The sequence below is a fragment of the Pan troglodytes genome, chromosome 19, assembly GCF_028858775.2.
Source record: "Pan troglodytes isolate AG18354 chromosome 19, NHGRI_mPanTro3-v2.0_pri, whole genome shotgun sequence".
In the NCBI taxonomy this organism is placed as follows: domain Eukaryota; kingdom Metazoa; phylum Chordata; class Mammalia; order Primates; family Hominidae; genus Pan; species Pan troglodytes.
The window spans coordinates 84,130,820-84,151,214 of NC_072417.2; the positions used below are offsets into that span (position 1 = coordinate 84,130,820).

Genomic DNA, 20,395 nt, shown 5'->3' on the forward strand with positions numbered 1-20,395 from the left:
TAAAAGCCAGAAACCAGGTACAAAGTCCAGTTAAACACATGGGTCACCCATTATTGAGAAAAGGTGGAAAGTTGAAGCACGATGCTTTCTTAGGTTTCTAAAGTTTAATGTGCTCACAGACATATCAGATAGCATTCCTCCAGCTGCTAGTCCCCTCCTTTTATTAAAAAAAAAAGATAATTTCTTCAAACAACTCCAAACTGTATACACATTTTATAATGATGATTTATTTCAAAATCTTAAATACTGACTGAATATTCAAGTAGGGAATTAAGTCCTATCTCTGGCATTTTCTTTATGTGTTATCTTTGGTGATGCTAAGTGTTCGATTTCCATTTGGCCAGTTTCAATAAACTTTCTAGTCAATTTTGGGACACATGTGATTCAAAGTTGTACTTTAAAATAGTAAACCTTGTAGGCAGGTATAAAACATTTAACCATCTAATTTACTTAATCCTATTATTGTTATTTCATGTGGTTAGTGTTCAGTAACACTTAGAACATTTTTAAAAAATGAATTGATTATATAATTATTTCATATATTATGTATGTGAGCCCAGAAGATCTCATCATTAAGTATATTAGATGTCTGTGATTACTATACTTTATGAGAAGGATATCTGTTATTAATCTGTCTAGAAACCTTTAGTCTCTAGATCACCATTGACAAAGATAGGGAATATATTTTTGTAAAACTCTAATGAAATGGTGTGAATTTCCTAAACTAAGAGGAGCACTTACATTCTCAGTGTTGGTTTCCAACAGATTTCCATTTATTAGCCTATTTAGTATGTTATTCATAATATGATCTATATATGACTCAGTTTTTAATCACTACAACTATCAATGACAACTTATGAAAGGACTGAGAAATTCCATGATTCCAAAAAGAGGGAGAAGAGAGAAAAATTATAACTGCCTCCAATTTCAATCCAAAGTTTATATGTGAAAAGTAATAACTAACTCTTCATCCTGAATAAAGCAGAAATTACTGTAAGTAACAAACAGAAGACCTTGAGTAATTGCAGAAAATTATGTTAGTTTAGACGACATGATAAAATCTTACCCAAGGCAATATTGTACAATCCCTGTTTTTTCAGAGAATAATGTAAAAAAGGTCCATGACCAGTTGAGGTAAGTTAACCGAGGGCTTACTAGCCTACAGGAAAATGAACTGGAAGCCCTGTGAGGTCTTTTATGACCCTGTGAGTCTGTGAAATGTTGTCGTTAATTCCCTGCTATCACCTCAAACACATAACTAAATGTATTCGCTGGCTTGATTCCCTCTTTCTGTCAATGGTACCAGCATTCTTCCGGCCACCCAGGCTCAAAATTTTGGAGTTATTTTTCATCCTCTTGGCTTCCTACAGCTTAACCCAGTCACTTGCTAACTCTATTCAATCCTTTTATATATCTTTCCCATCCAAGCCTATCTTGCTTGTCCTTTGCAAGACCCTAATTCAAACCCATTATCCTTTCATGCATGTTCAGTTGCAGGATCCTTGTAACTGGACTCTTTTTCCATCCAAGTGGCCCTGCATTCCACCAGTAGATCAACCTTCTTTAAGCATCATTTTGATCATTGTTATTTGTCTTCAGAGTCTCTGCCTTGCGTTTATCCATGTGAAACAAGCTGGTGGTGAGTTCAACAACAAAAGGGTCATGTGATTAAATACATTTTGAAATGACTGCCTGCCCTAGCCTCTTAAAAAAATTCACAATGCTCATTAGCACAACAATGACTTGAATAAATCTCCCAATAGAAAAATCTGGTTCATTTTACTTAACACACTCATGTCTCAAATTAGTTGAACACGAAAACCTGTTTTTTTTTTAATTTATGTAAACATTATTAACATTTCTCAGATTGAATATTTTAAATAACATACATACTTTGGGAAACATTCATGAGAATCATAGTATTCGAACTCCTTAGCCTGACACATTTCTTCATAATCATGTCCTTGCTGTCCAGTCTTATATTCCATTACTTCTCTGTGGACATGGTCATCCCCAGGAAGGCCCGTCCACTTTTCAGTCTATTCTCTCTGACCACTCTTACTATCCCTCCATTAACTTTTTTTTGAATGAACTCTCACTCTGTCACAGGCTGGAGTGGATCGTGCAGTGGCACAATCTCCCGAGTAGCTGGGATTACAGGAGCCCACCACCATGCCTGGCTATTTTTTTGTATTTTTAGTAGAGACAGGGTTTCACCATGTTGGTCAGGCTGGTCTGAAACTCCTGACCTCAGGTGATCCGCCCGCCTCAGCTTCCCAAGAGCTGAGCCACTGTGCCAGTCCAATAACTTTTATACATTAATTTTAAGAAAATATCATATTTCATCCTTAGATGAATATCATATTCATCATAAGAATCAATTTAATGCCAACTCTTTTTTAAACATTTCAATGGTTTTGGGGGTACAGGTGGTTTTTGTTTACATGGGTAAGTTATTTAGCAGTGATCTCTGAGAATTTAGTGCACCTGTCACGCAAGCAATGTACACTGTACCCAATATGTAGTCTTCTATTCCTCACTCCCCTCCCAACCTTCCTCCCTCCCCTGAGTCCCTGAAGTTGAATATATCATTCTTATTCCTTTGCATCCTTATAGCTTAGCTCCTACTTATAAGTGAGAACATACAATACTTAGTTTTCCATTCCTGAGTTACTTCACTTAGAATAATGGCCCCCAGCTCCATCCAAGTTGCTGCAAAAGATATTATTTCATTCTTGTTGATGGCTGAGTAGTATTCTATGGTGTATATATACCACATTTTCTTAATCCACTTAGTTGATGGGCACATAGGTTGGTTCCATATCTTTGCAATTGTGAACTGTGCTGCTATGAATATGCACGTACATGGGTCTTTTTCATATAATGCCTTCTTTTCCTTTGGGTAGACACCCAGTAGTGGGATTTCTGGATTGAATGGTAGTTTTAATTTTAGTTTTTTAAGGAATCTCCATACTGTTTTTCTTAGTGGTTTTACTAATTTGCCTTTCCACCAATTGCCAACTCTTTTATGAAGACTTTGTAAAGCTCCAGCTTCAAACGGTGTATCAGTCTCCTATGACATGTGGGGCGCAGTAGTTATAACACTCGTAGAGTAATTCCAAATCCACTCAACTCAATGTAGCAACAGTCTATTAAGTATCTTCTGGTTGCAAGACACTTATGATAAGGAAATAAATTCTAGGATGTGCCACACTAAATTGTTCATGGGGTATTTGTAGAATTGCAGCTATTGCTATAATGGTGATATACAAAGTACTAGAGAAACCTAGTTTATTCTGTTTGGGAATTAGGGATGGTGGCTCACATAAAACTACAGAAAGGGGGTCTCTGAGCCAGCCTTGAATTTAATTAACATATTAAACAATGGTTACCATTAGACAATTCATTACGGTTAAATGATATCCCCGTGCTGAACTCACAAGCTATATTCCCTGACTGTGCTTCATGAGGCAGGGGACTCTCAGTCACCATCATTATTAATTAAGTTTCCTGATCAATTTGAGAACTATTATTAAATATCTCTTCAATTACTCATTCTTCAGGCTGTATAAACCCAGTTCATTTTAGCTTTTCTCAGAGGTCTGATTTTCTAAGCCTTTAATCATCATTTTGTTTCTTTGAACTCCCTCCGAAGTTTCCATGCCCTTCTTTACTTAATTCTACAACTAGTTACTATGCTGGATAAACAGCAGAGGAATGTCATGGACAACCATACCAAGTGGTGAGGTTTGATTGAGTTAAGCACCCAACTCACAAATACTTATTCAGAGTATCCCAACCCTGTAGCACAAAACTTGGCTGTGGCTCAAAAGTGTTTTAATGGCCTGTTCATACAGCATTACATGAGGGTGACGATTTTTAAAAATTCTTCTGGGCATAATATTAAACTACAGAAACCCCCAAATAAGTACGTCCACCACAGCACCAGGTATTTTAAAGCTATTTATGATTTCCACTATTTATTTGCTTAAGTAAATATGATATAGTAAAAATAGTTAAGATACATATATGTATGTGTGTATATATACACTATACTAAATACATATTTAATATCTAGTTATATAAAATTAAACAAGGCATGTAATCATTATTTTTTCACAGGGGTTTAAGTTGTTTCTTTATTGTTATTCAACAATGGCATGTTTCTTACTAATCAACAGAGAAGGAAAGTAAAATGCACCCTTAATTATAGATGAGCTTCCCTAAATTAAACAAAATTTAAAATTGTAAATTTGTAGCACAATTGGCAAAGAGAGAGAGAAAAAAAAGAGAATTAGCCCAAGAGCAGATTTCTTCAAAGCAACCATAGAGGTCAGAAATCAGTGGAATCTTCAAAATACACGGATTGAGAAAGTACCCATCAGACTGGAATACTCCACTAAATTAATCCATCTTTAAGAAACAAGGATAAAATAATAATATTTGCAGATAGGAAAACAAATTTTCCACTAATAGACTAAATTAAAAATATACTTCAAGGAGAAGAAAAATATTTCTAGGAGGAAATTCAAGATGTAAAAACAAATATATATTTTTTAAAAAGGTGAACATGTATTAAATCTAAACAAACAGTATCTGGTTTGAGACAATAATACTAATGCTACCATTTATAAAAATAAGTAATTTCTAAAGGGTGGTAGTAAAACACAGGAAATTGATAGCATGTAAATTGGAGGATATCAGGTCCTTACAAGGTTGTCACATTGTTGTATGAATTCAAGATCAATCAAAAATAATAATTATAAATGGAAATAATGCATAAATATAAATACAATGGAAATTTTAAAAAGAATATGCAATCAACAACTCTTTTTCAATAAATTTGAGAATTAGATAAAATGGATAATTTTGTAAATATTAGTACTTAAGGAGACTATCTGGAAAAGCCTTATAATTAGACTTTAAAATTGGTACATATTAAAATATTCTCACAAAGAAAATACCAAGAAAACAGTGTTTTGTAAATTTTCCCCAAATTTCAAGTAGAAGATTATAACACTCTTACTCAAATCTTCCAAAGAACAGCCTAAATCTCAACTCACTCCACAAATCCCATATAATCTCGATATTAAAGCCATGTAAGAAGAGTAAAGGAAGGAGAAAAGAAAGGAAAAAGTTATTTATTCATGAACTTGGATGCAAAAATTCAAAGAAAGTACTAGCCATCTGGATCCGACGTTGCATAACAGAGATCAAACTACCATCAAACTAGATTTAATCTAGTAATGGAAAGGGTTGTTTAACATCTTGAAATTTGTAAATTCACCTAACTGTACAATATGAATTAAAAGTACCTGAGACAGAGAGAGACTAAGGCAGCTGCCCCGAGACTTGGATCTACTGAGTGGCCGAAGTGGGATTTACATGGGAAAGATAAAATAGTAACTGTCTCACACGAGAAAGACGAAAATTACATGAAATAAATTACGTAAGGGATACTGGCCGATATATGCAAAATAATCTACTTATTTTAGAATAAAAAACAGTATTATTTAAACTAGTCTATATTTTCTCCTGTTCTCCTGTCTTCATCCTTCACCAAACCTCTTGGGTTTGTAGCATTACAGGTATGGAAAAAGGAAGAATATTAATTATAGGATTGGCCTAAAATAAGTGATCTATCTATCTACTAGACTCTAGACAATGTAGAACGTCTTTAACTCTGTTTGTTGGGCTTTGAGAGGGGCAGGACAAAAAGGGAAAGCGGAAATTTGGAAGCTATTGTCAAGTGACAAGGTATATCAAACATGCTTAATTCTGATACACATCATGATCTAAAAGACTCAAACAGAAGGGTCTTTCAAATAACTTGAGCTCGATATTATATTTGAATGGTTCCAGATCACAGTAATGGAACCGGAATATGTTTTGAACCCTGATTTTAAATGTGTATTACCTTTTTACTGCCTTGTAAGTAAATCATAGAATCACTTTTTTAGTATCATTTCACTTTTATGAGTATTTTTTAAAAACCCCTCTGCTAACGCCTGGAATCTCTCCATTCAGAGTTAGAGTCATAATCAGATTTGGCCAGTTGATACCAAGGCAACTGCCTGTGTGTTTTCTTTTGACTGTATCACGGGACACAGCACACAGCTTAAGAAACAGTCAGGAAAATGAGGCCTGTTTTTTTGAGGGGCTAATTAAGAAAGACAAAGTCAATTAACATCTGATTCCTCACAGGTTTCTCCAAGCAAATTGTTCCAATTACCCAAAACCAGTGAGCAAATTGTGAGGTCATTTAAAAGGAGCAGTCACTACTCCCTTGACACTGCCCTGCCACTGTGCTGTCAGATTTTTGGTGTATAGACCGATTAAAGAGCAAATTGAAACATGCAAATTTTGGTGCAAGAATGTTCCCGTATATAGTAGCAATGTATTTATGAACCTAGAACGCCTATTTTATTTCCAGTACATTTCAAATGTAAGTTTATCTGTATCTTACATTTTAAGTGTATTGCTTTCATTTAAATACAAAAATGAATGCAACATCTTTGCAAAGTGTGTTCAGTATATACGTTGTCACAGCCAGAACATTTTACAACAGTGTGGAATAAAAGATAGACTCCACTGTTACTGTTTATAGTCTGTAATAGGCAACATAAAAACAAAGTCCACATTAGTTATGTAGACAGCATACTTTTATGAGCCTGTTAAACTTTGTTTTCGCAGGCTATTTAGTCATTTCAAAATAAAGCCTCCATCAATGAGTAAAGGTTTTTGTTTTTTGAAATCTTTCAATTATCATTTTGGTTAAATAAATGACTATTATTACACAGGGAGTGTGATTCTATTTTTGATCAAGTGTTTTGAAACTTTCTTTTTGATAAACTTTCCAAATCAAATTCAAATTAAGTCTTTTTGACCTCAGACTAACTTTGAAATGTTTTAGAGGGTTCCAAAACATTTTAAATCTTTTTCAAATTGTATTTGTAAAAATATGTTATTATGTGTTCCAAATTGTATATGTTTTTTGAAATACTGGTATGTCTTTGTATATGTTATCAGCAAAAATTATGATTATTATGTTAAATTGTTGTAGGACACATAAAATAACCAGATTTCCCTGTAAATTGTGTCTTTAAGCGTGACTATTTTAAGTCTTGTCCTCAGTTAATTGCCTTATTTTGGTATTCTTTATAAAAGCATTTTACAATCAAAAAAAAAAAATAAAATAAAGCCTAAACAAACTACCCATATGTTTACTCTGTTTGTCACCAAGAATTAAGATTTGATCTCATTATATAGGTGGTCGTTAATGTAGAGCTGCAGAAATTTCTTTATCATGTTTATTGAAGAAATTACAAAGAACCAAAATGGAATGGGCCAGCAGATAAGACAGGATGTAATGAGATTCTCTCTCTCTCTCTCTCTTTTTTTTTTTTTAATGAGATGGAATATCGCTCTGTCTCCCAGGCTGGAGTGCAGTGGCGTGATCTTGGCTCAGTGCCTCTCGGGTTCAAGTGAATCTCCTGTCTCAGCCTTCCGAGATTCTTTCTTAAAGTGAACGTATTTTCAATGCCATCCTATGAGCTTTCCGAAAGAATCGGTAATATTGTTGTACTTAGGATAAATTGCATCTCCACCCGGAAAGGGGAAGGAGTTATAACTTTGATTGATTCCTTGATTTCAAATTTTTGCACATGCAAGATTATTCAAATGACCCTTGATGTCCATGATTTTTAGAAGGATACAAGCAAAACAGGTAATGTTTGGCCAGAATGGTGAATAACTTAAAGGGAAAATTACTTGGAGAATAAATTCGAAGTCATAGAATTGTTTAAGGTTGAGAAAACAAGCCAGTTAGCCTCAAATACTTGAAACAATAACGTGTGATGGGGATCAGTCATATTCCATGGATCTCTCAGGATATGTAGGGATCTTCTCTCATATTAATGTATGAAAATGTCTTATCTGATTACTGTACATTCCCATTTATAACTTTTTATTAATTTATATGCTATGCTTTTCTTCCAAGTATGACTTTTTTTTTTTATTTTGATGGAGTCTCGCTCTGTTGCCCAGGCTGGAGTGCCATGGTATGACCTCTGCTCACTGCAACCTCTGCCTCCCAGGTTCAAGTGATTCTCCTGTCTCAGCCTCCTGAGTAGCTGGGACTAGAGATGCACATCGCCATGCCCAGTTTTTTTGTATTTTAGAAGAGACGGGATTTCACCGTGTTGCCCAGGCTGGTCGTGAACTCCTGAGCTCAGGCAATCCGCCTGTCCTGGCCTCCCAAAGTGCTGGGATTACAGGAGTGAGCCACCGCGCCCAGCCCCAAGTATGACATTTTTAAAGGAATTAAATGTAATGCTATTACATGTTGAGTAAAAATTAATTTATATATATTGTGTGTCTTCTCTGCACAAGACATTACACTGGATGGTGGGCATCCATTTACCTTATTTCATGCTTACAAGAATTCTGTGCAGTGAGGATTGTTATTTGTATTGTGGGCATTAGAGAAACAAGGTTGAGAATGTTTAAATAATTTGTCCAAAGTCATGTTACTATTAGAACCAATATTTAAACTAGTTTTCTGTTGACAGAACTTTTTTCATTTTTCTTATACTTTACAGTACCAGTCAATACTTAAAGTATTTTTTCCAAAACTTATTTGTTTAGTAAATATTTATTAAGCATCTATGATATACCACATACTGTTCTCAATGTGGGCAATATAAAAATAAAATAAAATCAGATAGAGAGCAAACAATCAACTAGTAAGTCCATTAAATAAAGGCCTTGAAAGTGATACATTGTATGGAAAAAACAGAGGATGGTAAGAAAGGCCTGGAGGTTTGGGTGGAAGAACTTACAATTTCAAATAGTGTGGTCAAGGGAGACTTCCTTGACAAGATGCAGAAATGAAGGAAGTGGGTTAACTATGTGGATATCCAGAAGTACAGTATCCCAGTCAGACGGGGAACGACGCATTGAGACTAAAGGTGATGGTGGGCCAAGCATTTAAAAGAAACAGCCACGGCCAGGTGCGGTGGCTCACGCCTGTAATCCCAGCACTTTCGGAGGCTGAGGCGGGCGGATCGCAAGGTCAGGAGATCAAGACCATCCTGGCCAACATGGTGAAACCCCGTCTCCACTAAAAAGACAAAAAAAAAAAATTAGCTGGGCATGGTGGTGTGTGCCTGTAATCCCAGCTACTTGGGAGGCTGAGGCACAAGAATCGCTTGAACCCAGGAGGTGAAGGTTGCAGTGAGCCGAGATCGCGCCACTGCGCTCCAGCCTGGTGACAGAGCAAGACTCCATCTCAAAAAGAAAGAAAGAAATAAACAAACAAACAAACAAAAAACAGCTGCAAGGCCAATATGGTCAAATAAAGCAAAACAAAACTTTTGAATTTTACAATAGAAATTTATGTGATCGAACTATGTATGACCTATAAAAAAATTCACTTTATACAGGATGATATTTTATCCATTCATGAATGGGCATTTCTTGGAAATTCAGTCAATATTCACACATTCAGCAAATGTTCATTGAGCACGTACTATGAGCTACCATTCTGGGTTATGGGATACATTAGTGAAAACAAATGCCAAAGATTTACATCCTCATGAAAATAACCAATGACCATGAACAAGCAAGGTATATCGCAATAATTTAAACTAGACTTATAGTAAAAACTTAGTATCACACGTCATATGAATAAGTAAAAAGAAAAATCTCTCTATATATGTCTAAGGTAATTAATACTTTGAAAAACCTACTTGACATATGGAATAATAAAATAGGTTCATATATTACAAATACATACATACATATATCACATATATGAGACATACACACATTATTATTTTTTCCTTAAGATAATTCCCTGAAGTCTATTTGTCTTGGGTCAAAGGGCACATATACTCTTTTGAGCTCTAAACACAAATTTTCCAATTTTCCTTCAGAAAGTTTATGCCACGTTCATTAGGTTTGGAGACCGGAGATTAGAGGGAAAATGTTCTTTTATAGGAAAAACTTGCCTTCACTATTTAATTCATAAAACATGTAAGCTGGATGTGGGGATGGGAGTAAAATGCAGTTTAATCAATTGATATAATCAGCTTTAAGCTGTTCTTCTAAAAGATGATTTATAATCTCAAACTATATTGAGCAATGTCAGAATAATTATTCAACTAATAAAAATAAACAATTACCTGGAACAGCTTTGGTTTCAAATTGCCTGAATGCTTGTGGTAATTTTTCTCCTTAGAATCTTTTTCATTTGTTCTGATGTTTAAATAATGATCAGATGCACAACTAGGAAGGAAATTGGAAAACTATTACCTCAAGCAAAGCCTAACAAGAGGGTGTCACAATTTCCATCAAACCTTCGATTTGACTTAGACACACAATTATCCTGCTTAAAGTGCACAGTGACAGGGGAATAGACTGAATGACCATATTGATCCTAGGTAGCCAAAAAGATTATAAAATTCAATGACTTGTTCCCTTGTACTGAACAGAGCTATCAACAAATGTCCACTCTAGCTAACAGCAAACTCCTTCTGCCTGCAGGGTAATAAATGAATAGGACACTAATTCAATGTGTGATTGACCAAGAGCAAAGCAACAGAGGTACCTGTCTGTGATTTTCATCATTGCTGGGCTGAGTCAGCCGTCACTGGTTTTGGCTTGAGGACCACATTTCACTTTAATATTTCTGAATCAGATTGGTGCTTCCTATCGGTTCTGCCTTAATGCTCCAGCCATCATCTCAATAGTTTATATAAAGTTAATTAAGGCTATCAGAAATGCAGCCTTTCCAGGACTGTATCTCTTGAGCCTCCATCAAAACTGCCTTGTCATAAAGTAGAAGAAACTAGCATGTTAATAAGAAGAAAAGAAATCTGTCCAACTTCTAATAGTCTTATGATTCACCCTCCAATGGCTCAGAGGCCTTTCTGGACAACAGTGATTGCCATCTGGTTTCTTTGGGGATGATAAATTCAGCAATAAACATGGCTTTGGTCCTCTGTCCCTGTAAACCCAAGACACAAATATTGTGAGTCAGATATTCCCAGCCAACAACACAACGGCTCCTGGGCTCAAGTGCTCATTTGACACAGCCCATGCCACCCAACTTCAATTTTGCCTGGGCTACATTTCTTTTGGAGGCACTACAGATTTTTTTTTTTTAACACACACACACGCACGCACGCACACACACCATTTTTTTTCAAGGAGGCAGGGGCATCCAGCCAAATAAACTACGTTAAGCAGTGGGTTCCATTTTAGGTGTTGACAGTGTATAATAAATCCAGGCCTACCTAACATTTACAGGAACGTTATAAAATGAGTGAAATGGCATGAGCTGGTTGCCAGGCCAACCAGACAAACACAATAAACAGGCAGCAGTGACAGGAGTAAGTTACACCATCTCTCCGGTCTGAAATATATCACTTTACATTAGCCTTTGACCACTTTGAAAGCTCTTTGTTTTATATTTTTCAAAATGCTCTTTTACAGCATAGATTACTATTAAATCTTTTCAGATGAGGAAGTTTCTTTTTTTCCCCAAACTTGCATAGCTCTAGAAAGTGAACATTTATTTTTATTTTAACCCTAATTAAAAAATAAATTCAAGTCTTAGGAACAATGTTAAGGCTCAAATCCTGAAGGTCCCTTCTGGCAGATTAAAATGAAAAAAAAAAATCTCTAGACTAGAAAGAAAATAAACAATAACAGTAGTTAGTACACTTAGTTGGTTTAAAATGTTCTGTTAAAATAGCAACATTTTGCAGTGCTATTTAACTCTTTAAAAGTGAGTCTGAATTCTTAAGTACCTTTTCCTCTAATAGAGAATACATTTTAATATAAGCTTAGAGTTATAGAACATCATAGCAAAAGCATCTTAGAAATCTTTCAGCACCATTTCCCTATTTGACATAGAATAAAACAAAAATAGATGGGTTAGATTGAGTTTTTTAATTACTAAAGATAATGACATCTTATTTCTGTTATTTACCAATAAAAGTATTTATTTTTATTCCTTTAGTCAATATTCCTGTAAGTAAAAGATGCTCTATTGCACTTTGTACCTTGGGCAACAAAGTAAAGTAGAATAATTTAGAATTGTCCATATAAAATGAAATAAAACTACTATATTTGCAAAAGATATATAGATACCTTTAATACCCAGTTTAATCAAACTTGTTTGACCCATGCAAAATATTAGATTATTAACTATTCTTCCAAAAGTCATACTGTGAATAGGGTGACTGACGATCAGTCTGCCCAAAACATTTCAAGTTTTAGCCCTGAAAGTCCCATGTTTCTGAAAACCCTCAGCCCTGGGCAAACAGGGACAATTACTTATCTATTTGTGAAGGTAATTTACTTTATTCTCATTGTTTTATAAAATATTTCATAAAAATGTGTTTGTAAATTATTCTGAGGAAAATTTTGCCATTACTTCACTTGTTTATAATCAATAGACTCCACATATTTGAAATCTATTTTCTCCAGTGGGTGTGGTGTCTTTAGTATAAAAGACCTAGAATATGGTTAACTCATGCATCATGTTCAAGTTTTTAAATTGCAGCTATATCACTGAAAAATATTTCATGGCTGATAGAAAAAGCTATCCCAGTTTCCCATTGACTGATTGATCGTTTCTCTACTTGTCCTACCAGGACTTTGCTTTAAGGAAAACAATGTAGGATGTTAAAAAAAATAGAGAATGAGCAAAGGACAAGGTTAGAGGAAGCCTTCTGCCAGAATGTGGTTCTAACATAGCATACATTCGCAATTCTTCTTAAAAATGATACCAGGCATCTCCAAAATTGATTGATATTTTACTGTTAATTGGCACAGATTTTACTATATTGAGTTAAGAAAAGGCATTCTTCTCCCTTTCTATGAGCAGAATTGTATGTCAACTCTACAGATACTTCTTTAATAAGTTTTCTAATTCTATATTTTTGACATCTTATATGTGTACCTGTAGCTTGACATCCTAATCAATTACAGTTGGAGAAAATTAAGATTTTCTGATAAAAGTATTTCTGATAAAGAATAAACACATATAATTATCAGCCACAGTCCTTTACTCCATGTTGTTCCCACACCCTTTGCCATGTAACTTTGCAATTTCTTTCTTTAAGTAGGTGACATCTATAGATTCTATTTGCTCACTCTGAATCCGTGACATGTTTCAGTCAATAGAATGCTACTGAAGTGATGGTTCACTAGTTCTGAGCCCAGGCCACAAGAGGTCACGTGCACTTCTACTTTTTCTACCTTTGCCATAAAAACATGCCTGGCTCTCCTGCTAGAGATTGAGCAAACAGGCCCAGTAGCTATCTTAGCCCTGGCTGACAGTCACTTAACTGCCGGATATGAAAGTGATCCCATCTGAGACAAGGGATCCAGCCAGGTGAGTTCAGCCCAACTAAACCACCAACTCCAAGACTCACGATTTTGAAAATTCTTATCGTCTTTTGCCACACAGATTTGATATGATTTGCTATGTAGTATTACTGTGACAATAGATAACTGGTATAAAATTGAAAGTAAAGTGCCTTCATAGGCGGCTGCTATAAAAATATACAGACTCTGTAAAGAGTTGTAAAGAGGTTTTTGTGTCAACACCTTCTAATAATCTTAGGGTTTGATTGCAATTTTACTGAAGTCCATACTCCAAGCCACCTAATGCTCACATGCTTCTCCCTAGCTGCTTGGTGACCCTCCTTCAGGTACTTATACCTCATAATGTACTCAAGCATGGCCATTATGTCCACAAAATAAAGATGGAACATATTGCCTTAGTGATCATATTACATTAGTGCATGGCAGTAGTTAGCCTCTTGATTTAAATAATGCACGGAGCCTATTTGAGGAGGTCCATGGTATATTTATATTTCAGTTCTAAAATATCCCAACTGGCTACCACAGCTAGAGCTAATTAATCAACTGGTTAGTTAATATGTTATTGCTAGAGCTGCATCTATGCCCAGCACGATAGCTATGTTTTAGGGATACTGATAGGTTTAACCATGCACACTGGAGAACTACTGCAAAAAGGTATCCTGTGCATACTTTAGCAAATTTAATTTCTACCACACTATTGCTAACTGGCAACTGTCTCTATTGATGTTATTCCATATACAGGATTCAGTGAGTAGAGTTAAAATTTAAAACTTAAATTTTCTAACTTTGATTATGGTCAGAAGTCGAGCATAATAAGTGGTTATTAAAGGAATAAAATAATTAAGGAAAAATGTAAAGAAACGACTCTATGTCCTATAAGAGACATAACTTGCTTTAATAACTAGGCATGATGAAAAATGTAGTAATAAAACATAGAAATAATGTTAGAAATAAAGTGTTAGAAGATAAGTATAAGAGAAAACATTTTTCGTTTCAATAAGGCCCAAGAGAACCCTTACAATCTACAAATAGAGATTTTCCTTGGACCACAAAAGGCAAGGCAAGACTGTTAATCTTTCTGTAACTACCTTGACATCATTCTTACCATATCTTATGGCCATTTCCACTACATAGCTTCCAACTAAAAACAAAGGAACAAACAAAAACACTGTGTAAAACAGGTACAGATATTCTATTGAACAACCATGGTTATTGTCCTGACATCTACCTGCAGAAAATAATCAATCACCAAAGGGAATCGAAAAATGATAAGAAGGACAATATTGAATGTTACAGACTGTCCTGAAATATAGAAAACCTTATTTCCTTATCCCCAAGTTTAACAGTACTTCACTTAAAAGGTAAAAAAAAAAAAAAAAAAAAAAAGGTATACTAGTCTAAAATGTCTCAGCTACAGAAATTTCTAAATGATCCATCTTGGAGTAGCTGTCCACAGCTGAATAAAATTGCCTTAGTGCATGAATCACTCTTAGGTTTTATTCAGGTTCATTACTATGTGTTATTTCTCTCGGCTACCCTTCCCAATCCTTGCTCACCATGCTATTTGGAAATCTCTAAAGGAAGGGTGGGGTGAATCCCATGACTCCTGCTCTCTTGCCATTTTTAGCTGCCTGCAACCTTTCCTGGCTGCCAGAATTTATAGACTTGGGCTGAGTGGCCTTGCCAAATAACAAGCGTCTGGCTCATGAATCCCAAGGTGGACTCTTATTAAATGGAAACGTGTCCACTCCACCATATGAAAGCAAAGAAGGGGCTTGAAATGTCAATGTGTGAAAAGTCAAGGTTAATGGAGTGCAAGGTTTTTACAAGAGAACCGCCACCCTGCAATGACTAATTAAACCGAGTGAGGTCCAGATGGCAAGCATCTTTAAAGATGCCAATTATAGATTCAAATGTTTTTGTGTGACACTGTTTTCCTAGAAAGATTAAGTAGTAATGACGTCTTGCTTTCAGTGTGCGACATCATTTTATTCCATCAGTGATCTGGCCAATACCTGGCCTTGGCTGCACGTATTTACACAATTGATGCTACCTTCATAATATGAATTGGCGTAGAGCAGACACTTAAGTTAAATTTTAACTTAATTAAAATTTAAGCTATTTGTAGCCAACCTAGAAAAAGTGAGTGGATCTCTGGTCAAAAATCAAATTTTCTGTATCTGTATTACCACACTCCGGCATGATTACCTGGGCTCATTTTTGAACAATCATTTGGAAAAATCAATTTTGAACAATCATTTGAAAAAATACTTACCTTATGTCCACTGAAGTCTTTTAAGTTCTACCATCATAGCCACCTCCTCAGGGAAATGTCCTGAAATGATTCAAGGACACAAAAGATGAGAAGGAAATAAAACTTCCAAAAAATATGCAACCAAGCTGAATAAGGGCGAAAGACTTAAACCTGTTAGGGACAGGGGCAAATTTGAATGAGGTGAACCAAAATTCTTCCACTTTGGGATAGAGAAAAGTCAAATTAATCATTTTCCTCACCTACTGAGTCTCATATTTAGATAATTTGCGTGGGGGTATGAGATGGAGTCTCGCTCTGTTGCCCAGGCTGGAGTGCAGTGGCATGATCTCTGCTCACTGCAACCTCCACCTCCTGAGTTCAAATGATTCTCTTGTCTCAACCTCCCAAGCAGCTGGGATTTCAGGCACCCACCACCAGATCTGGATAATTTTTATATTTTTAGTAGAGACAGGGTTTCACCATGTTAACCAGGCTGGTCTTGAACTCCTGACCTCAAGTGATCTGCTTGCCTCGGCCTCCCAAAGTGCTGGGATTACAGGCATGAGCCACCGTGCCCGGCCTAGATAATAATTTTTAGCCTAATATTTCACTCTACAGTCCTGCACAAGATGATTCTGAAGATGCTTTTAAAGTATTCTGTGTTCAAAACACCGTAATAAATTCTGTATGAAACTGCATGTAAAGCGTCTCTTTACCACAGACGTCTCAGGTTCTCTACCTTACTATGGTGAACTCTGAGTTTTGAGGGAGGGATGAAATATTGTATACCTGCACATTAACACACACACACACACACACACACACAGAGAGAGAGAGAGAGAGAGAGAGAGAGAGAAAGAGGGTTTTCAGACTTTGTTTTTAGATTTAACATTTTTTAATAAATGTAGATTGAGTACAATGTTGAATAAGTAAGGTTAATGAGAAGAAGAAAGATGACAAAAATCTGTCATTTAGGAGCATTAATCTGGCAAGGGAATCAGGATATCGTAGACAAAATTGGTAGAGCAATGAAATTAGCGTTTTCTTCTCACTATCACCCTTACACAAGATGCTAAAAAAACAGAGTGGGGAAGGAGTCAAAAGGGAGACAGAGAGTCATTCAAGAGCAAACTTAATGGGTTTGTGGGACTTTCTGTAAGTCAGGAGCAAGAAACAAGTCAAAGATAATTCTGAGGTCTCTGGAGAAAAAAATATTAATAAACATTGGGATAGGTGAAATGAAGAGAAATCCACTTTCGCATTTGTGGAGTTTAAAGCTATGAAAATCTTTGAAGCTTTGAGTGTGAGAAAAATAACCTAGAGGGGCCGCTCATCTTTTAAAGTATGTTGGTAAAATGGTGACTGAGTCTAGCAAAAATCATGCACAATTCTTGAAGAGATAAGATTTGGTTTCTGTGTTAGTCAGAGTTCTCTAGAGGGACAGAACTAATAGGATAGATGTATATCTAAAGGGGAGTGTATTAAGGAGTACTGACTCAGACGATCACAAGGTGAGGTGCCACAATAGGTCATCTGCAAGTTGAGGACCAAGGAAGACAGCCTGAGTCCCAAAACCCCAAAAGTAGGGAAGCTGACAGTGCAGCCTTCAGTCTGTGGTTGAAGGTCCAAGAGTCCCTTGGACCAAGTTGAAGAACTTGGAGTCAAATATTCAAGGGCAGGAAGCATCCAGCACGGGATAAAAACGGAGGCCGGAAGGCTAAGCCAGTCTAGTCCTTCCACGCTCCTCTGCCTGCTTGTATCGTCGCAGCACTGGCAGCTGATTAGATGGTGCCCACCCTGACTGATGAGGGTGGGTCTGCGTTTCCCAGTCCACTGACTCAAATGTTAATCTTTTTTGACAACACCCTCACAAACACACCCAGGAACAACACTTTGCATCCTTCAGTCCAATCGAGTTGATACAATATTAACCATCACAGTTTAAAAGGAAGAAATTGAAGCCTTTTTATTCCAATAATAGACTTTTGGTGCTAGACTGTGTGATAAGAAAGCAGATAACAGAGATGACAGCTGAGAACAAGTTAAACTCCAAGAGCACCTAAATGAATCACATCTACAGGTCAAGGTATGTGTAAGTGTGAGTATGCATGTGTGAAGTATAGTTGCCAAAGGGCCAGAGGAATCTTGAAAATGAGTTGACTTTTATGGACTATTAATACTTTTATGACTTTTATTACTATTAACATGGTACTGATTTTGGTTAAGATTACTGGGTACTTGCTAAAGCCCAGAAGATATTTTCCATAGACAATTTTGATTAATTATCAAAAGAATCTTATGCAGGTACAACTTTCCCTTTATTAAATGATTTTATTAAGGTATAATGTATATACCTAAACATTTACCCATTTTAAATGTACGACTTAATGATTTTAGCAAATTTACTGCACTGTGTACAACCATCAGCATAATATATGGTTTTAGAACATTTTCATCACCCTGGTAAGATCATGCATGACCTTTATAATCAAGGTACATTCTCACTTCCAGCTCCAAGCAACCAATAACCTACTTTCTTTCTCTATACATTTTCAGCACGTACTATGTTATGCCCATTTTGCATCTGAGTAAATTTGACTTCGTTGTTCACCTAGTTCTGAATTAAATTTCCCTTATTAGCAAGCAGTATAGGAAACAGAATGTCTTTGAAAATCATGAGAAAATTACAACAACAACAACAGCATGAAGTATATGATTCCAGAAACCTAATGTCTACAGCATGGGAGATATTTCTTGTGGTAAGTTAGTGTTTTCCATGTTCAAAAGAAATAAACCAAGAACTAAAAGATTGATGTGCCAGCATAAGAAGATGGATCCTATATGACATTTAGGGGGAATAAAAAGGCTTGGTATCAGTAAGAAAATAAGTGAGGTTTCACTGTTGGCTGAGCCTTTAGACACCACCAGCCTGGCTAGGTGAGTTTGTGGAAAACTGTATTTGGCGGTCTCTGGGTGAAACCCTGATAGGCAATTGCGTTTCAGAGACAGTCAGCATGGTCAGCTAGGGATTTGGATTTGTCCCACAGTTTGAAAGGGGGGCAGAAATTGACCACATGGAAATTGGCGTTCAGAGAAATTGCATCTGGAAGGCAAACTTTCCAGGCTGCTGAAGGCTTAAAATGTCAAATTGTTTGAAAAACAAACACCGTGACATAAGAGGTATACGCAATGAAATCTTCAAGATGTTCCCAGCAGAGCAGCATACGGTAGTTGGCTCAATGAACCTATACTCCAACCCCCAATACCGGCCTAATAACCAAAATAAGAAGTAGAAAAGTTAACTGTGAGATTTAAGAATAGGATTTGAAAAACCAACCGCACAGGCTAGATTTGCCCTCAGCTCTTATCCACACAATAATTATTGGATGTTCTCTGTTAGGCTCAATCTTTCTGCAAATGACTCAGCCTCCTGCACCTGGTAAGTGTGCATTCCTAAACTCTGAAAGAGTCTACATATTCTATATAAATTGAAGATTAAGCCTCATGGATAATACAAAAATAGGGTTCAGGCAGAAGTGAAGAAATCGGTTCAAAATTACCTTGGGAAGGGACTATTCCTCAACGAGTTAATAATCCAGCCTGTAAAGTAGCAATTGGACATTCAAGATACAAATCAAGCTGGCAAGAAGAATGAGATAGCAAATCTTCAGGGAATTTAAAAAACACAGTCATAATCAGACTGTGTAAAGTATAAAAGTGAATACTTATTCACTCAGAAGATATTTGTGGTTCACTGGTAGGCCACTTGGAGTTTCTGTTGTGGTTTCTTTATTCTCTCTCATCCTTAAAAAATGTGATGAGTGTAATAAGCTTTACATCCATTTTCAAGGCCCAGTGCAAAAGAAGTCTACCCAGTTCTTATCTGGCAAGTGTCCCTTCTGCTTCTGAAAATTTCTTTCACCACTTAACCCATTGCCTAGTGTATTAGTCTATTCTCACACTGCTAAATACAAAGAAATATCTGAGACTGGGTAATTTAGAAAGAAGAGAGGATTAATTGGCTCATGGTTCTGCAGGCTGTACAGGAAGTATAGTGGTTTCTGCTTCTGGGGCGTCCCAGGAAACTTACAAACATGGCAGAAGGCAAAGGGAAAGTAGGTATCTTACATGGCCGGGGAAGGAGGAAGAGAGAGGGGGGAAGTGCCTCACACTTTTAAACAATCAGATCTCGTGAGAACTCACTCACTCACCGTCATAAGAACAGCACTGAGGGGATGGTGCTAAACCATTCATGAAGTGTCCACCCCCATGATACAATCACCTTCTACCAGGCCCCACCTCTAACATAGGGGATTACGATTGAACATGGGATTTGGGTGGGGACACAGATCTAAACCTTATCACTTCATGTTCCATTACCTTCTCCAGTCACCTATGTTATCATTCTGGTATCAAGCCCATCAGGCATCAAATTGCTTTTCATTTTCACTCTTTCTCACTTTTGTTTTATGTTTAATAAATGATTGTTCAAAACCAAAGCATGAGAAATACGAGCATCGACACTTATAGAACATCATTTGTGTTAGGCAACTTAGTTTTTTATTTTTCTCATTGTTGTAAAGAAGGCAAAGAGATAAAGAGACGTAGACATAGCGAGAAACTTAATTGGCACTACTGTAGGCTCAGCATCTATTTTTTCCTATGCTTTAAACAATAACATCTGCCAGCGTATAATAAGACTATCAAGAAAAAGCATTTTGGAGATACTTAAAAAAAAGCCAT

General features: G+C 36.2%; 2 long non-coding RNA genes across 6 annotated transcripts in view; one reads left to right on the forward strand and one right to left on the reverse strand.

The window, feature by feature from the left end:
- The window catches only part of LOC107969313 (uncharacterized), a 178,356-nt gene that overhangs the window by 146,087 nt on the left and 11,874 nt on the right, over positions 1 to 20,395 (reverse strand). For 3 of the 4 annotated variants that reach the window (XR_008540116.2, XR_002940248.2, XR_001711069.4), the window contains exon 2: positions 15,674 to 15,733. This is a non-coding gene — a long non-coding RNA (uncharacterized LOC107969313). Of the gene's footprint in view, positions 1 to 10,183; positions 10,288 to 15,673; positions 15,734 to 20,395 lie in introns of those variants that run through there. The other variant, XR_010153372.1, reaches the window with a different exon arrangement.
- Positions 1 to 20,395, forward strand: part of LOC107969314 (uncharacterized) — a 44,513-nt gene that overhangs the window by 20,277 nt on the left and 3,841 nt on the right. The window contains exons 1-2 of one of the 2 annotated variants that reach the window (XR_001711070.3): positions 17,634 to 17,738; positions 18,293 to 18,411. This is a non-coding gene — a long non-coding RNA (uncharacterized LOC107969314). Of the gene's footprint in view, positions 1 to 17,633; positions 17,739 to 18,292; positions 18,412 to 20,395 lie in introns of those variants that run through there. The other variant, XR_008540117.1, reaches the window with a different exon arrangement.